This window comes from Octopus bimaculoides, chromosome 4 (genome assembly GCF_046866305.1).
Source record: "Octopus bimaculoides isolate indiv1 chromosome 4, ASM4686630v1, whole genome shotgun sequence".
Classification (NCBI taxonomy): domain Eukaryota; kingdom Metazoa; phylum Mollusca; class Cephalopoda; order Octopoda; family Octopodidae; genus Octopus; species Octopus bimaculoides.
Window position 1 is genome coordinate 21,774,821 of NC_142931.1, and position 15,168 is coordinate 21,789,988.

Genomic DNA, 15,168 nt, shown 5'->3' on the forward strand with positions numbered 1-15,168 from the left:
AAATCAACCTCAGCTCTTATTTCTTAAGTGTGGTACTTATTCTATCAGTCTTTTTTGCTGAATAGCTAAGTTATGGGAACATAAGCAAACTAGCACCAGTTCTCAAGTGGTGGTGGGGGACAAGCACAGACATAAAAACACACACCTATACACATAATGGCGGTGCCCCAGCATGGCCACAGCTCATGAGCTGAAACTAGATAAAATGAAAAAAATGAAAATATATGTATATATATTAGAGAGGAATGAAGTTGGTATGCTCCACTGGATGTGCAATGTCAGTGGGCATAAACTACAAAGTGCTGCTGTATTGAGAGAAAAGTTAGGGATAAAAGTAATTAGATATAGTTTGTAAGGGAGAAGGCTGTCATGGTTTGGTTATGTAATGCATATGAGTGAGAACAGCTGCATAAAGAAGTGCTGATTGCTTAAAGTGGATAGATTTTCTGGAGGAAGAAGACCCAGGAAGAGACAGAATGAAGTATTGAAGGTCAATCTCAGGATGTTGAGCCTTATGGAGGAGATGACAAAGGACTGAGATGATTGGCATTTTGCTGTGCTCAAAAAGACCCAACCACCACAGCAGAAATGATAGCCTAAAACCACCTTGGTAATGCTTGTGTGTGTAAGTGTGTGTGGAGAGATGTTGCCCCACCTTAACTCTTTCTGCCCCGTTAAGCATTTCCCCCCACCCATCTCATCCCCTAACACTCATCACTTCTCTATCTATGGCACTATTCTGTTGCTGTACTCACCTCAGAACAGAACAGGCTCATCCTACATCCCCTCCTTTTGGTTACCTTTCTCCTTACTTCATCCCTGGATCCGCTTCCATTTCTCATTATCCTCCCTGCTCACTATTTCCACCAATCACTTCCTTTCTGAGGCTTCAACCATTGGTCTGTCTCCTCTGCTGTACTCTATCATAAACGACCACTCTTATCTGCTCTCAATCTCAATGTCCTCACATATCTACAATAGCCTCAACACCAAGCCATTCCTATATTTCTCACCATAACTTGCTGCATTCACTGCTACTCTTTTTCTAACCATCTCTCCTCACATTCTGATGAAACTTACGCTTCTATCACACCTGCCCACTCACCTTATTCAGTCCCCTGTACCATTTCACTAATATTCACCTCTCTTGAGAATAGGTCCCAACAACTCCACCTCCACCACCTCTCTATCTCTTCTCTCTCTCTATCTCTTCTCTCTCTCTATCTCTTCTCTCTCTCTATCTCTTCTCTCTCTCTATCTCTCACTCTTTCATTTCTTTTCCAACTGGGTGGTCATGCACCTCCTCTACAGCAAGACACCTATCTCTAACACTCTATTATGCTTTTTAACCTCTCCTCAAATGAAACAAAGCGACCTCCCTCATTACTACTCCTCCTCTCAACTTGCAAGTCACTTAGTGACCTTGCCAGTGCTGGTGCCATGTAAAAAGCACTCAATACACTCTGCAAAGTGATTGGCATTAGGAAAAGCATGCAACTATAAATGCCATGCCAAAGCAGATATTAGAGCTTAGCACAGTTTTCTGGCTTACCAGCTCCTGTCAAACTGTTCAACACATGCCTGTAGGGAAAATGGATGTTAAATGATGATGATGATAATATATATTCATGTGTATGTGTATATATATATATATATATATAAGGGTATATATATATATATATATATATATATATATATATATATATATATATATATATATATATATATATACATGTGTGTGTATGTGTGTATATATATACATATATATATATATACATATATATATATATATATATATATATATATATATATATATATATATATATAAGGGTATATTTATCTATCTATATCTCTCTCTATCTCTCTCTTTCTCTCTCTCTCTCTCTCTTTCTCTCTCTCTATATATATACAAAGGTATATCTATATATATAGTCGTACAAATAACCCCAGGACTTATTCTTTGTGAGCCTAGTACTTATTCTATCGGTCTCTTTTGCCAAACCGCTAAATTATGGGGACATAAACACACCGACATCGGTTGTCAAGTGATGGTGGGAGGACAAACACAGACACAAACACACAAATGTCTGTTATATGTGATATATATACATAAAACATGGTCGCAGTCTCAAGGCTGAAACATATAGAAAGAATAAAAGAATATATAGATATACATAATATATATACATGTATACATATATACATAATATGAATATATATACATAATATATATATATATATATATACATATAATATATATACACAGAAAAACATATAATATATATAGCGTGAAAAAGTGCCACACCCTAACAGTTGAGGGAACCCGTGGAAGAGGTAGGCCCAGGAAGACCTGGGCTGAGGTGGTGAGGCAAGACCTTCGTACATTGGGCCTCACCGAGGCGATGACTACGGACCGAGACCTTTGGAAATAGGCTGTGCGTGAGAAGACCCGGCAAGCCAAGTAAGATCGTTGCCAGTGCCCCTGGACTGGTTCTTGTGCGGGTGGCACATGAGATGCACCATTTTGAGCGTGGCCGTTGCCAGTACCGCCTGACTGGCTCCTGTAGGATTTTCGAGCGAGATCGTTGCCAGTGCCCCTGGACTGGCTTGTGCGGGTGGCACATAAAAGACACCATTTTGAGCGTGGCCGTTTTCGTGCGGGTGACACGTAAAAGCACCCACTACACTCTCTGAGTGGTTGGCGTTAGGAAGGGCATCCAGCTGTAGAAACTCTGCCAAATCAGACTGGAGCCTGGTGTTGCCATCCGGTTTCACCAGTCCTCAGTCAAATCGTCCAACCCATGCTAGCATGGAAAGCGGACGTTAAACGATGATGATGATGATGATGATATACATATATACATAATATATATATATACATATCATATATATATATATATCATCATCATCATCATCATCGTTTAACGTCCGCTTTCCATGCTAGCATGGGTTGGACGATTTGATTGAGGACTGGTGAAACCGGATGGCAACACCAGGCTCCAGTCTGATTTGGCAGAGTTTCTACAGCTGGATGCCCTTCCTAACGCCAACCACTCAGAGAGTGTAGTGGGTGCTTTTACGTGTCACCCGCACGAAAACGGCCACGCTCAAAATGGTGTCTTTTATGTGCCACCCGCACAAGCCAGTCCAGGGGCACTGGCAACGATCTCGCTCGAAAATCCTACAGGAGCCAGTCAGGCGGTACTGGCAACGGCCACGCTCAAAATGGTGCATCTCATGTGCCACCCGCACAAGTACCAGTCCAGGGGCACTGGCAACGATCTTACTTGGCTTGCCGGGTCTTCTCACGCACAGCACATTTCCAAAGGTCTCGGTCAGTAGTCATCGCCTTGGTGAGGCCCAATGTACGAAGGTCTTGCCTCACCACCTCAGCCCAGGTCTTCCTGGGCCTACCTCTTCCACGGGTTCCCTCAACTGTTAGGGTGTGGCACTTTTTCACGCAGCTATCCTCATCCATTCTCACCACATGTCCATACCAGCGCAATCGTCTCTCTTGCACGCCACAACTGATGCTTCTAATGTTCAGCTTTTCTCTCAAGATACTTACACTCTGACAGGTATTCACATTGACATTACACATCCAACGGAGCATACTGGCTTCATTCCTTGCGAGCTTACGTATGTCCTCAGCAGTTACAGCCCATGTTTCACTGCCATGTAGCATGGTTGTTCGTACGCATGCGTCATACAGTCTGCCTTTTTCTCTGAGTGAGAGTCCCTTTGTCGCCAGCAGGGGTAAGAGCTCTCTAAACTTTGCCCAGGCTATTCTTATTCTAGCAGCTACACTTTCAGCGCACCCACCCCCACTACTAACTTGGTCGCCCAGATAGCGGAAGCTATCGACTACCTCTAGTTTTTCACCCTGGAATGAGATAGAAGTTGTTTCCTGTTTGTTTACAGTCTTTATTGCACCTGAACATCTGCCACAAACAAAAACTAACTTGCTAGTTAACCTGCCTTTGATGTTGCTGCACCTCTTATGTGTCCATAGCTTGCACCGGGTACATCTTATAGAGTTACTACCTACTCCTTTTCTACATACTGAGCAGGGCCATCTACCTGAAGGGGTTTGTGTTTTATCTACCTTCCTACTTATTAGGATTTTGGTTTTAGCTAGGTTGACTCTAAGGCCCTTCAATTCTAGACCTTGCTTCCACACCTGAAACTTCTCCTCTAGTTCTGATAGTGACTCCGCAATTAGGGCAAGGTCATCAGCATGACCTTGCCCTAATTGCGGAGTCACTATATACATATATATATATATATATACATATATATATATACATACATACATAATATATATATACATACATACATAATACATATATATATATATATATATATATATATATACATACATATATACATAATATATATATATAGCATTCAATGAAATTTTATCCTTTTGTTATAATATTATTCTTAATAATTTTTTTGACAACCCTAAATTTTAACTTTATACAATATGGCAATATTGTTTGAAATGGCCAGATCAGGAAGAACTGCCCCCAGGGCCATGGGAAGGCCCTGGAGCAGGTGATTTGAAATGTGCACCCCGCTATTGGTGGGAGGGACGGAGAAAGTCGTGGAGGCTTCTGCCTCCACGAAAAGAAAAAGAAAGGTGAGCAACGACTGTTGCTCACCAGTAAGGGTACAGCCTGCAGGAGAAGAGAAGGGCTCCTTGGGTGTGCTGGTGGAGGAAAAAAGAAAAAGAAAGAGAAAGAAAAAAGCGGGAGTTGGGTGGCGGAAGTTACTGTGACGCCGACCGAACCCAAGGCCCTTTTGGTGGGAAGTGTGCCACCGGAGAAGGAGACTCTGTCAGTGGGAATTGTGCCACTGACAGGGAAGTATGAGGACCTTCCTGATATTGAGGAACCAGGGCTCATTGTCTGTTACGTCAGGAGAAAGCCTGTAGAAATGTTTTTGAATGACTTTTTGGACTTGTGGATCTCCCATGTTGGCCTCCGCAAGTGTGTGCAGAGGTCATAAGTGAAAATGAGAAAAACGAAATTGAGAAGATATGTGACAAGGAGGAGTTTGCCTTCGTGGATCCGGGCCTGCTAGCACAGGCTTTTCTGCAGGCAGCAGGAAGCTTACTTGGGAGCCCGGATGTGGAGGATTGAAGTAACCAGGAACAGTGAAAGTTGTAAATTGTGATTATGTCATTTGTAATGAACAATGTTTTCGAGGGGTTATTGGTTGGCAGGCGCGGTGCCGCTCCCATTTTTATTTCATCCCTTTTGTTATCACCCTCATCTCAGTAATGTCTGTGTCCCGCCCGCAGCTACTTTATGTTTGTCCCCTCTTTGTAAGGCCGTAATGGCCAATTCATATGAAATAAAGTTGCTTGCTTACCAACCACATGGTTTCAGGTTCAGTCCCACTGTGTAGCACGTTGGGTAAGTGTCTTCTTCTATAGCCTTGGGCTGACCAAAGCCTTGTGAGTGGAAGAACCCCGTCGTATATATGTGTGTGTGTGTGTATGTTTGTGTGTGTGTATGTTTGTGTGTCTGTGTTTGTCACCCCTCCATCGCTTAACAAGTGTTGTTGTGTTCGTGTCCCAATAACCTAGTGGTTCAGCAAAAGAGAAAATAGAATAAGTACTAGGCTTACAAAAGTTAAGTCCTGGGGTTGATTTGGCTGCAGTCAAATGACTGAAACAAATAGAAGAATAGAATATATAAAGACTTTCTCACTTCCCGAGCGTTAAACTAATACATCTGTTTGTTGTTTACACGCCCGTCTTTGTCTTTTGTTTTGATTGTTTTTTTTTGAAAATTCCTATATATATATATATATATATATATATATATATATATATATGCATACATACATACATACATACATATATACATAATACATATATATATAATATATATATATATCATGGAGTGTGGCTGTGTGGTAACTAACTTGCTTACCAGCCACATGGTTTCAGGTTCAGTCTATTATCACCTCGGACCGACCAAAGCCTTGTGAGTGGATTTAGTAGACAGAAACTGAAAGAAGCCTGTCATATATATATATAATTCGCCATGATGGATCGCTAGCCACTGTACACTCTTTTTTTCTCTCTTTGTTTCTTTCTGTGGAAGAGCGTAGGCTCGAAACGTTAAAGACTTTTTCACTTCCCGAGTGTTATACTAATACATCTGCTTGTTGTCTACACCCGCTGTCTTTGTCTTTTGTTTTTTATTTTTGTGTCCCCCACCATCGTTTTGTCCCCCCATCATCGCTTGACAACCGATGTTGGTGTGTTTACATCCCCGTAACTTAGCGGTTTGGCAAAAGAGACCAATAGAATAAGTACTAGGCATACAAAGAATAGGTCCTGAGGTTGATTTGTTCGACTAACGGCAGTGCTCCAGCATGGTCACAGTCAAAATGACTGAAATAAATAAAAGTACACACACACACACACACATATATACATACACACACATATATATATATATATATATATATATATATATATATATATATAAATATGTCGCATGGCCAAAAATTACCGTGAATTTTTTTTTTAGAGACACTTTCAAATTTATCAGAATATCGGACTGAGGATTGGAATAGGGATTTTTCATTCTCTTAACCATGAAACGATCGTATCCAATTAACTAAAGACTTGTTTTGTTTATGCTTTCCCCTCCGGTTTTTTGTTCTATGTGTGCCATAAATATCGCCATCCATTTAGAGAAAAATTTGTAGTTTAGAATCAGTAGTTCTTTGACTGCTATTTCTAAATTTTCAGTATGTTGGAGAAGCAACTCAATGCTAATCCCTGTATATTTATGATGATAAATGGTTTTACCGATAAAGGTTTTTTCATACTGAACTACTTGGCAAAGTTGTTAATTATTAATTCTATTATTAATTGACGATTCCCTGCCCTTATTCTTGTATATTTTATATTCTTGTATATATAAATATATATATATATACATATATATATAAATATATATATATATATATACATATATATATATATATATATATATATATATATATATATATATATATATATATATAAATATATATATATACATATATATATAAATATATATATATATATACATATATATATACATACATATATATATACATATATATAAAAGAGAATGAATGGGAGAAAGAGAGCCTGCCGTATGTCGACCCAATAGAGGGACCAGCTATCCGAGTTGATAGTACCAGGGTAGATAAAGCAATTAAGAGTATGAAGACCGGGAAAGCCCCCGGCCCATCAGGAATCACTGCAGAGATGCTCAAAATATCTGGCAGTGTTGGCTATAGCCTAGTCACCCGTATTACGAACCAGGTGATACACGAAGGAGTCATACCCAATGACTGGTGTAGCAGCATCATAGTCAACTGCTACAAAGGTAAAGGTGACGCTTTAGATACAAATAATTACAGAGGCATCAAGCTGTTAGATCAGGTTATGAAAGTTACAGAGAGGGTCATAGCCCAACTAATTAGGGAGCGAATCAATTTAGATGAGATGCAGTTTGGGTTCATGCCAGGTAAAAGCACTACTGATGCCTTATTTCTAGTGAGACAGTTGCAGGAGAAATACCTAGCTAAGGATAAACCTCTGTACCTGGCTTTCGTTGACATGGAGAAAGCCTTTGATAGGGTCCCCCCATCCCTTATCTGGTGGTCAATGAGGAAACTTGGGATAGAAGAATGGTTAGTGAGAGCTGTGCGAGCCATGTACAGAGATGCTGCCAGTAAGGTGAGGGTTGGAAATGAGTACAGCAATGAATTCCGGGTAGAGGTAGGGGTCCACCAAGGTTCCGTCCTCAGCCCCCTCTTATTTATCATAGTCCTCCAGGCAATCACAGAGGAGTTCAAGAGTTCAAGACAGGTTGCTCCTGGGAGCTCCTCTATGCTGATGACCTTGCCCTAATTGCGGAGTCACTATCAGAACTAGAGGAGAAGTTTCAGGTGTGGAAGCAAGGTCTAGAATTGAAGGGCCTTAGAGTCAACCTAGCTAAAACCAAAATCCTAATAAGTAGGAAGGTAGATAAAACACAAACCCCTTCAGGTAGATGGCCCTGCTCAGTATGTAGAAAAGGAGTAGGTAGTAACTCTATAAGATGTACCCGGTGCAAGCTATGGACACATAAGAGGTGCAGCAACATCAAAGGCAGGTTAACTAGCAAGTTAGTTTTTGTTTGTGGCAGATGTTCAGGTGCAATAAAGACTGTAAACAAACAGGAAACAACTTCTATCTCATTCCAGGGTGAAAAACTAGAGGTAGTCGATAGCTTCCGCTATCTGGGCGACCAAGTTAGTAGTGGGGGTGAGTGCGCTGAAAGTGTAGCTGCTAGAATAAGAATAGCCTGGGCAAAGTTTAGAGAGCTATTACCCCTGCTGGCAACAAAGGGACTCTCACTCAGAGTAAAAGGCAGACTGTATGACGCATGCGTACGAACAGCCATGCTACATGGCAGTGAAACATGGGCTGTAACTGCTGAGGACATACGTAAGCTCGCAAGGAATGAAGCCAGTATGCTCCGTTGGATGTGTAATGTCAATGTGAATACCCGTCAGAGTGTAAGTATCTTGAGAGAAAAGCTGAACATTAGAAGCATCAGTTGTGGTGTGCAAGAGAGATGATTGCGCTGGTATGGACATGTGGTGAGAATGGATGAGGATAGCTGCGTGAAAAAGTGCCACACCCTAACAGTTGAGGGAACCCGTTGAAGAGGTAGGCCCAGGAAGACCTGGGCTGAGGTGGTGAGGCAAGACCTTCGTACATTGGGCCTCACCAAGGCGATGACTACTGACCGAGACCTTTGGAAATGTGCTGTGCGTGAGAAGACCCGGCAAGCCAAGTAAGATCGTTGCCAGTGCCCCTGGACTGGTTCTTGTGCGGGTGGCACATGAGATGCACCATTTTGAGCGTGGCCGTTTTCGTGCGGGTGACACGTAAAAGCACCCACTACACTCTCTGAGTGGTTGGCGTTAGGAAGGGCATCCAGCTGTAGAAACTCTGCCAAATCAGACTGGAGCCTGGTGTTGCCATCCGGTTTCACCAGTCCTCAGTCAAATCGTCCAACCCATGCTAGCATGGAAAGCGGACGTTAAACGATGATGATGATGATGATGATGATATATATATATATATATATCATCATCATCATCGTTTAACGTCCGCTTTCCATGCTAGCATGGGTTGGACGATTTGACTGAGGACTGGTGAAACCGGATGGCAACACCAGGCTCCAGTCTGATTTGGCAGAGTTTCTACAGCTGGATGCCCTTCCTAACGCCAACCACTCAGAGAGTGTAGTGGGTGCTTTTACGTGTCACCCGCACGAAAACGGCCACGCTCGAAATGGTGTCTTTTATGTGCCACCCGCACAAGCCAGTCCAGGGGCACTGGCAACGATCTCGCTCGAAAATCCTACAGGAGCCAGTCAGGCGGTACTGGCAACGGCCACGCTCAAAATGGTGCATCTCATGTGCCACCCGCACAAGAACCAGTCCAGGGGCACTGGCAACGATCTTACTTGGCTTGCCGGGTCTTCTCACGCACAGCCTATTTCCAAAGGTCTCGGTCCGTAGTCATCGCCTCGGTGAGGCCCAATGTACGAAGGTCTTGCCTCACCACCTCAGCCCAGGTCTTCCTGGGCCTACCTCTTCCACGGGTTCCCTCAACTGTTAGGGTGTGGCACTTTTTCACGCAGCTATCCTCCTCCATTCTCACCACATGTCCATACCAGCGCAATCGTCTCTCTTGCACGCCACAACTGATGCTTCTAATGTTCAGCTTTTCTCTCAAGATACTTACACTCTGACGGGTATTCACATTGACATTACACATCCAACGGAGCATACTGGCTTCATTCCTTGCGAGCTTACGTATGTCCTCAGCAGTTACAGCCCATGTTTCACTGCCATGTAGCATGGTTGTTCGTACGCATGCGTCATACAGTCTGCCTTTTACTCTGAGTGAGAGTCCCTTTGTCGCCAGCAGGGGTAAGAGCTCTCTAAACTTTGCCCAGGCTATTCTTATTCTAGCAGCTACACTTTCAGCGCACCCACCCCCACTACTAACTTGGTCGCCCAGATAGCGGAAGCTATCGACTACCTCTAGTTTTTCACCCTGGAATGAGATAGAAGTTGTTTCCTGTTTGTTTGCAGTCTTTATTGCACCTGAACATCTGCCACAAACAAAAACTAACTTGCTAGTTAACCTGCCTTTGATGTTGCTGCACCTCTTATGTGTCCATAGCTTGCACCGGGTACATCTTATATATATATATATACATATATATATACATACAACCCCTTCAGGTAGATGGCCCTGCTCAGTATGTAGAAAAGGAGTAGGTAGTAACTCTATAAGATGTACCCGGTGCAAGCTATGGACAAATAAGAGGTGCAGCAACATCAAAGGCAGTTTAACTAGCAAGTTAGTTTTTGTTTGTGGCAGATGTTCAGGTGCAATAAAGACTGTAAACAAACAGGAAACAACTTCTATCTCATTCCAGGGTGAAAAACTAGAGGTAGTCGATAGCCTCCGCTATCTGGGCGACCAAGTTAGTAGTGGGGGTGGGTGCGCTGAAAGTGTAGCTGCTAGAATAAGAATAGCCTGGGCAAAGTTTAGAGAGCTATTACCCCTGCTGGCAACAAAGGGACTCTCACTCAGAGTAAAAGGCAGACTGTATGACGCATGCGTACGAACAGCTGTGCTACATGGCAGTGAAACATGGGCTGTAACTGCTGAGGACATACGTAAGCTCGCAAGGAATGAAGCCAGTATGCTCCGTTGGATGTGTAATGTCAATGTGAATACCCGTCAGAGTGTAAGTATCTTGAGAGAAAAGCTGAACATTAGAAGCATCAGTTGTGGTGTGCAAGAGAGACAATTGCGCTGGTATGGACATGTGGTGAGAATGGATGAGGATAGCTGCGTGAAAAAGTACCACACCCTAACAGTTGAGGGAACCCGTTGAAGAGGTAGGCCCAGGAAGACCTGGGCTGAGGTGGTGAGGCAAGACCTTCGTACATTGGGCCTCACCAAGGCGATGACTACTGACCGAGACCTTTGGAAATGTGCTGTGCGTGAGAAGACCCGGCAAGCCAAGTAAGATCGTTGCCAGTGCCCCTGGACTGGTTCTTGTGCGGGTGGCACATGAGATGCACCATTTTGAGCATGGCTGTTGCCAGTACCGCCTGACTGGCTCCCGTAGGATTTTCGAGCGAGATCGTTGCCAGTGCCCCTGGACTGGCTTGTGCGGGTGGCACATAAAAGACACCATTTCGAGCGTGGCCGTTTTCGTGCGGGTGACACGTAAAAGCACCCACTACACTCTCTGAGTGGTTGGCGTTAGGAAGGGCATCCAGCTGTAGAAACTCTGCCAATTTAGACTGGAGCCTGGTGTTGCCATCTGGTTTCACCAGTCCTCAGTCAAATCGTCCAACCCATGCTAGCATGGAAAGCGGACGTTAAACGATGATGATGATGATGATGATGATATATATATATAGGCGCAGAAGTGGATGTGTGGTAAGTAGCTTGCTTACCAACCACATGGTTGCAAGTTCAGTCTCACTGCGTGGCATCTTGGGCAAGTGTCTTCTACTGTAGCCTCAAGCCGACCAAAGCCTTGTGAGTGGATTTGGTAGATGCAAACTGAAAGAAGCCTGTTGTGTGTGTGTGTGTGTGTGTGTGTGTGTGTGTGTGTGTGTGTGTGTGTGTGTGTGTGTGTGTGTGTGTGTTTGTGTGTGTTTGTGTGTCTATGTTTGTCTCACCACCATCACTCGACAACCAGTGTTGTTGTGTTTTACGTCCCCGTAACTTAGCAGTGTGGCAAAAGAGACCGAAAGAATAAGTACTAAGCTCACAAAGAATAGGTCCTGGGGTTGATTTGTCTGACTAAAGGCGGTGCTCCAGCATGGCCGCAGTCAAATGTCTGAAACAAATAAAAGAATATATGTGTGTACACCTATCTATCCATGTATATATGCATGTGTGTGAGTGTGTATTGTGTGTGTATAGACACACACACACACACACATATCAGTATAATGCTGTACAAAATCTGCTACATTTGAGCAGAGCAACTTATCTTCCCTTAAGCTACTATCCATTTTGTACTTCGTATACTTATGAGCTCCCTGAAATGAGCTCTAACCAAAAAACATGGGGTCAGTGTAATCAATAGAAACTCTTAATGATAATGCCACAGTATGGCTGTAGTCTAGTAACTGAAGCTAATTAATGAATAAAAGTTCAAATTAATGAAACATCATCAATATTTATAGATAAGACAGATATGCACATTTGTTTATATGCAAGGAAAATCAAGATCAAATGCTTGTAGATGTTATGTCTTTTAAGTTCTATGTAGGAGAACATAAAAGAGCTGAATCCTACCGTTTTTATATGATTTAATTACATGTATTGTTGTCATTGTTGTCATCATCATCATCATCATCATCATCATAATCCTTGTTGTCATAGTTGCCACCACCACCACCACTACCATACTCCTCCTCTTCCTCCTCCGCCGCTGCCGCCTCCTCCTCCTCCTCCGCCTCCTCCTCCTCCTCCTTATCATCATCTCACATACTACTCTGCCTCTGGAACTGCTACCAAATCCACATCTATCCCCTCCTCCTTCTCCTACTTTTAACCCCCACCTTTTCCACCTCTTCATCATCATCATTAATTATCAGTGTTGTCGTAGTCAGCAGCACCACCACAACCACAACCACTATCATCATCACTATCATCATCCTCATTACCATTACTGTTGTTAACAATTTACATCTGTGTTTCAGTACTGGTATGTGTTAGATGGTTCTCACTGTGTCTTGCCATCTATCACAGTTCTTAGTTATCCGACAAACATGATGTTGTGTATATCTCTTATTTCTCTTTCTCCTTTCCTTTTTTTGCTTGGCTTTTATGACCAGATATGCTTCCTACATACCAGCAGCCTTCAGATGCAGTTTCATGCCTTACCCAAGACCAATAGTGTATCTATAATTACATTATCTCTGTATCCGTGTGTCCTATTTTTAAGATGGTAGCCTCATTATTGGTTCTATGTTGTTGTCCTGAACAAACCTATGTCACCAGTACTAGACTTGTTGTCTATGGTAAATGTCTCCTCAAACTTGTACATCTTAGAGGGGTGCTTTTAACTTATGATAGAGTTGCAGGGGCACCATCATGGGTTATGACATGTCTTAGGTATTTTATACTTTGTGAAGCCCATCCCTCTCTGAATCTCAATTCAGACAATTTCTTGCACACACAATGAGAGAGAGGTGGGGAGAGATAAAACAACCCAGTACTGGACTGATGTTTTACTGGAAGGATGAAAATCAGAGTTGACCTCACAGGGATTTGAACTCAGAGTACAGAATGGGAGATGACTAGTGCAAAGTATTTTATCTGATGTACTAAGGACTCTACCAGCTTGCCATCTATAATTTGTTGCTATTCTTTTGTTCTTGCACTTGTTCCATCATTAGACTGCAATCACGCTGGGGCACAGCCTTGAAGGGTTTTAGTTGAACAAATCGACCCCAGGACTTGTTTTTTTAAAGCCTAATACTTATTCTATCGGGCTCTTTTTCTGAACTGCTAAGTTATGGGGACATAAATACACCAATACCAGTTATCAAATGGTGATGGGAGGACACACACACACACACACACACACACTCATACACACACACACACACACACAGACATACACACACATGCACACGCATACAGACACACAGACACACAGACACACATACACACAACACCCTTTCAGTTTCTGTGTACCAAATCCACACACAAGGATTTGGTTGGCCCAAGGCTATAGTAGAAGACAACTGCCCAGATGCCATGCAGTGGGACTGAACCTAGAACCATGTGGTTGGGAAGCAAGCTTCTCACCACACAGCTACACCTGCTATGATAAACTTATTCCAGTCATTCACTCCTTATAGAGTCAAGGCTGTCAATGACTTTTCTCCACAGTTCTTGGCTCTGGTCAGTCTTTCCTGCTTCTTTCCAGTTGGATCACCACTTCTTTCCAGTTGGATCACTATGATTGATACTAGCTGAAGACACAGCACATGAAGATTGAAAGAAAGATACTCTACTCCTTTGGTTATAGGGTTACTGAATCAGGACTGACCTGGAGCAAGACCCTTGAACAAGACCAAAGCCATCATATACAGGAATACCTTTCTAAACAGTGTTGCATAAAGTCTGCTCATGCAACAGAAGCTATGTCTTAATTTTAAATAATATTAAAGTAAAACTTCTAGAATAGAATGAAAACAGTCAGTTTATTTTTGTATTTTGGGATGGTCATTTTATTTTTATTTATATTTGTCTTGTAGATAAAAAAATGCTTGTGACAAATCTCAACCACAATTATGCTATAGTTAAGCAAGCAAGCTTTACTTACTAATTAAAACATCTCAATATAACTATGCATTATGCTAATGGCATAATGCATAGTTATGACAAGCTGTCTCAAGATCAATAAGGGAGCCACTATGTAGGCACTCAATCTTTTTAAAAATAGCAGCCAAATTCCAATCAAATCACACCCAGTTATCTCAGAAAGCAGATGGAATAATTATGACTACAACTCCTTTGATCATAAGTTTACTTAATCTGGTTTGATTTAAGGTTGGTAAACACTATCAACATCAACAACAACAACAACAACATGGTGTAAACTAATATGCTGAAAATTTTCTTTTATATCAAACAAAGGGTCAGTCTCAAAATGTTTGATTCCTCTTCCCTTCATAGCAAATGAACTCAGGAACATCACTGTATAACTTGCCATACAGTTCAACCCCCACCTCCCCCCTCAGTTTATTTGCTTTTACTTACATGTCCATCACATACCAGCAAATCTGCATTTGCTGCATTCCTCCCTTCCTTCCTTGGGCTCTCATCTCCACATGGTGTCCCTGGGGTGCAGTTGTGACACACACCCTGTTGTGGGTATTTTAAACCTGACATAGCCCATCTCTTTCCAAGTCTGATCACAGATGATTTCTTTCAGAGGGACAGGGAAAGAAGGAGAAAAAGAAGAAGCAGTAGTTGCTCTAATAGTAGTAGTAGTAGTAGTAGTAGTAGTAGAAGTGGTGGTGGTGGTGGTGGTGGTAGTT

The 15,168-nt window shown here is 42.4% G+C and overlaps 1 protein-coding gene across 1 annotated transcript in view; it reads left to right on the forward strand.

The window, feature by feature from the left end:
- Window positions 1-15,168, forward strand: part of LOC106883818 (protein FAM50 homolog) — an 89,555-nt gene that overhangs the window by 21,580 nt on the left and 52,807 nt on the right. The gene's annotated exons all lie outside the window — the stretch shown is intronic.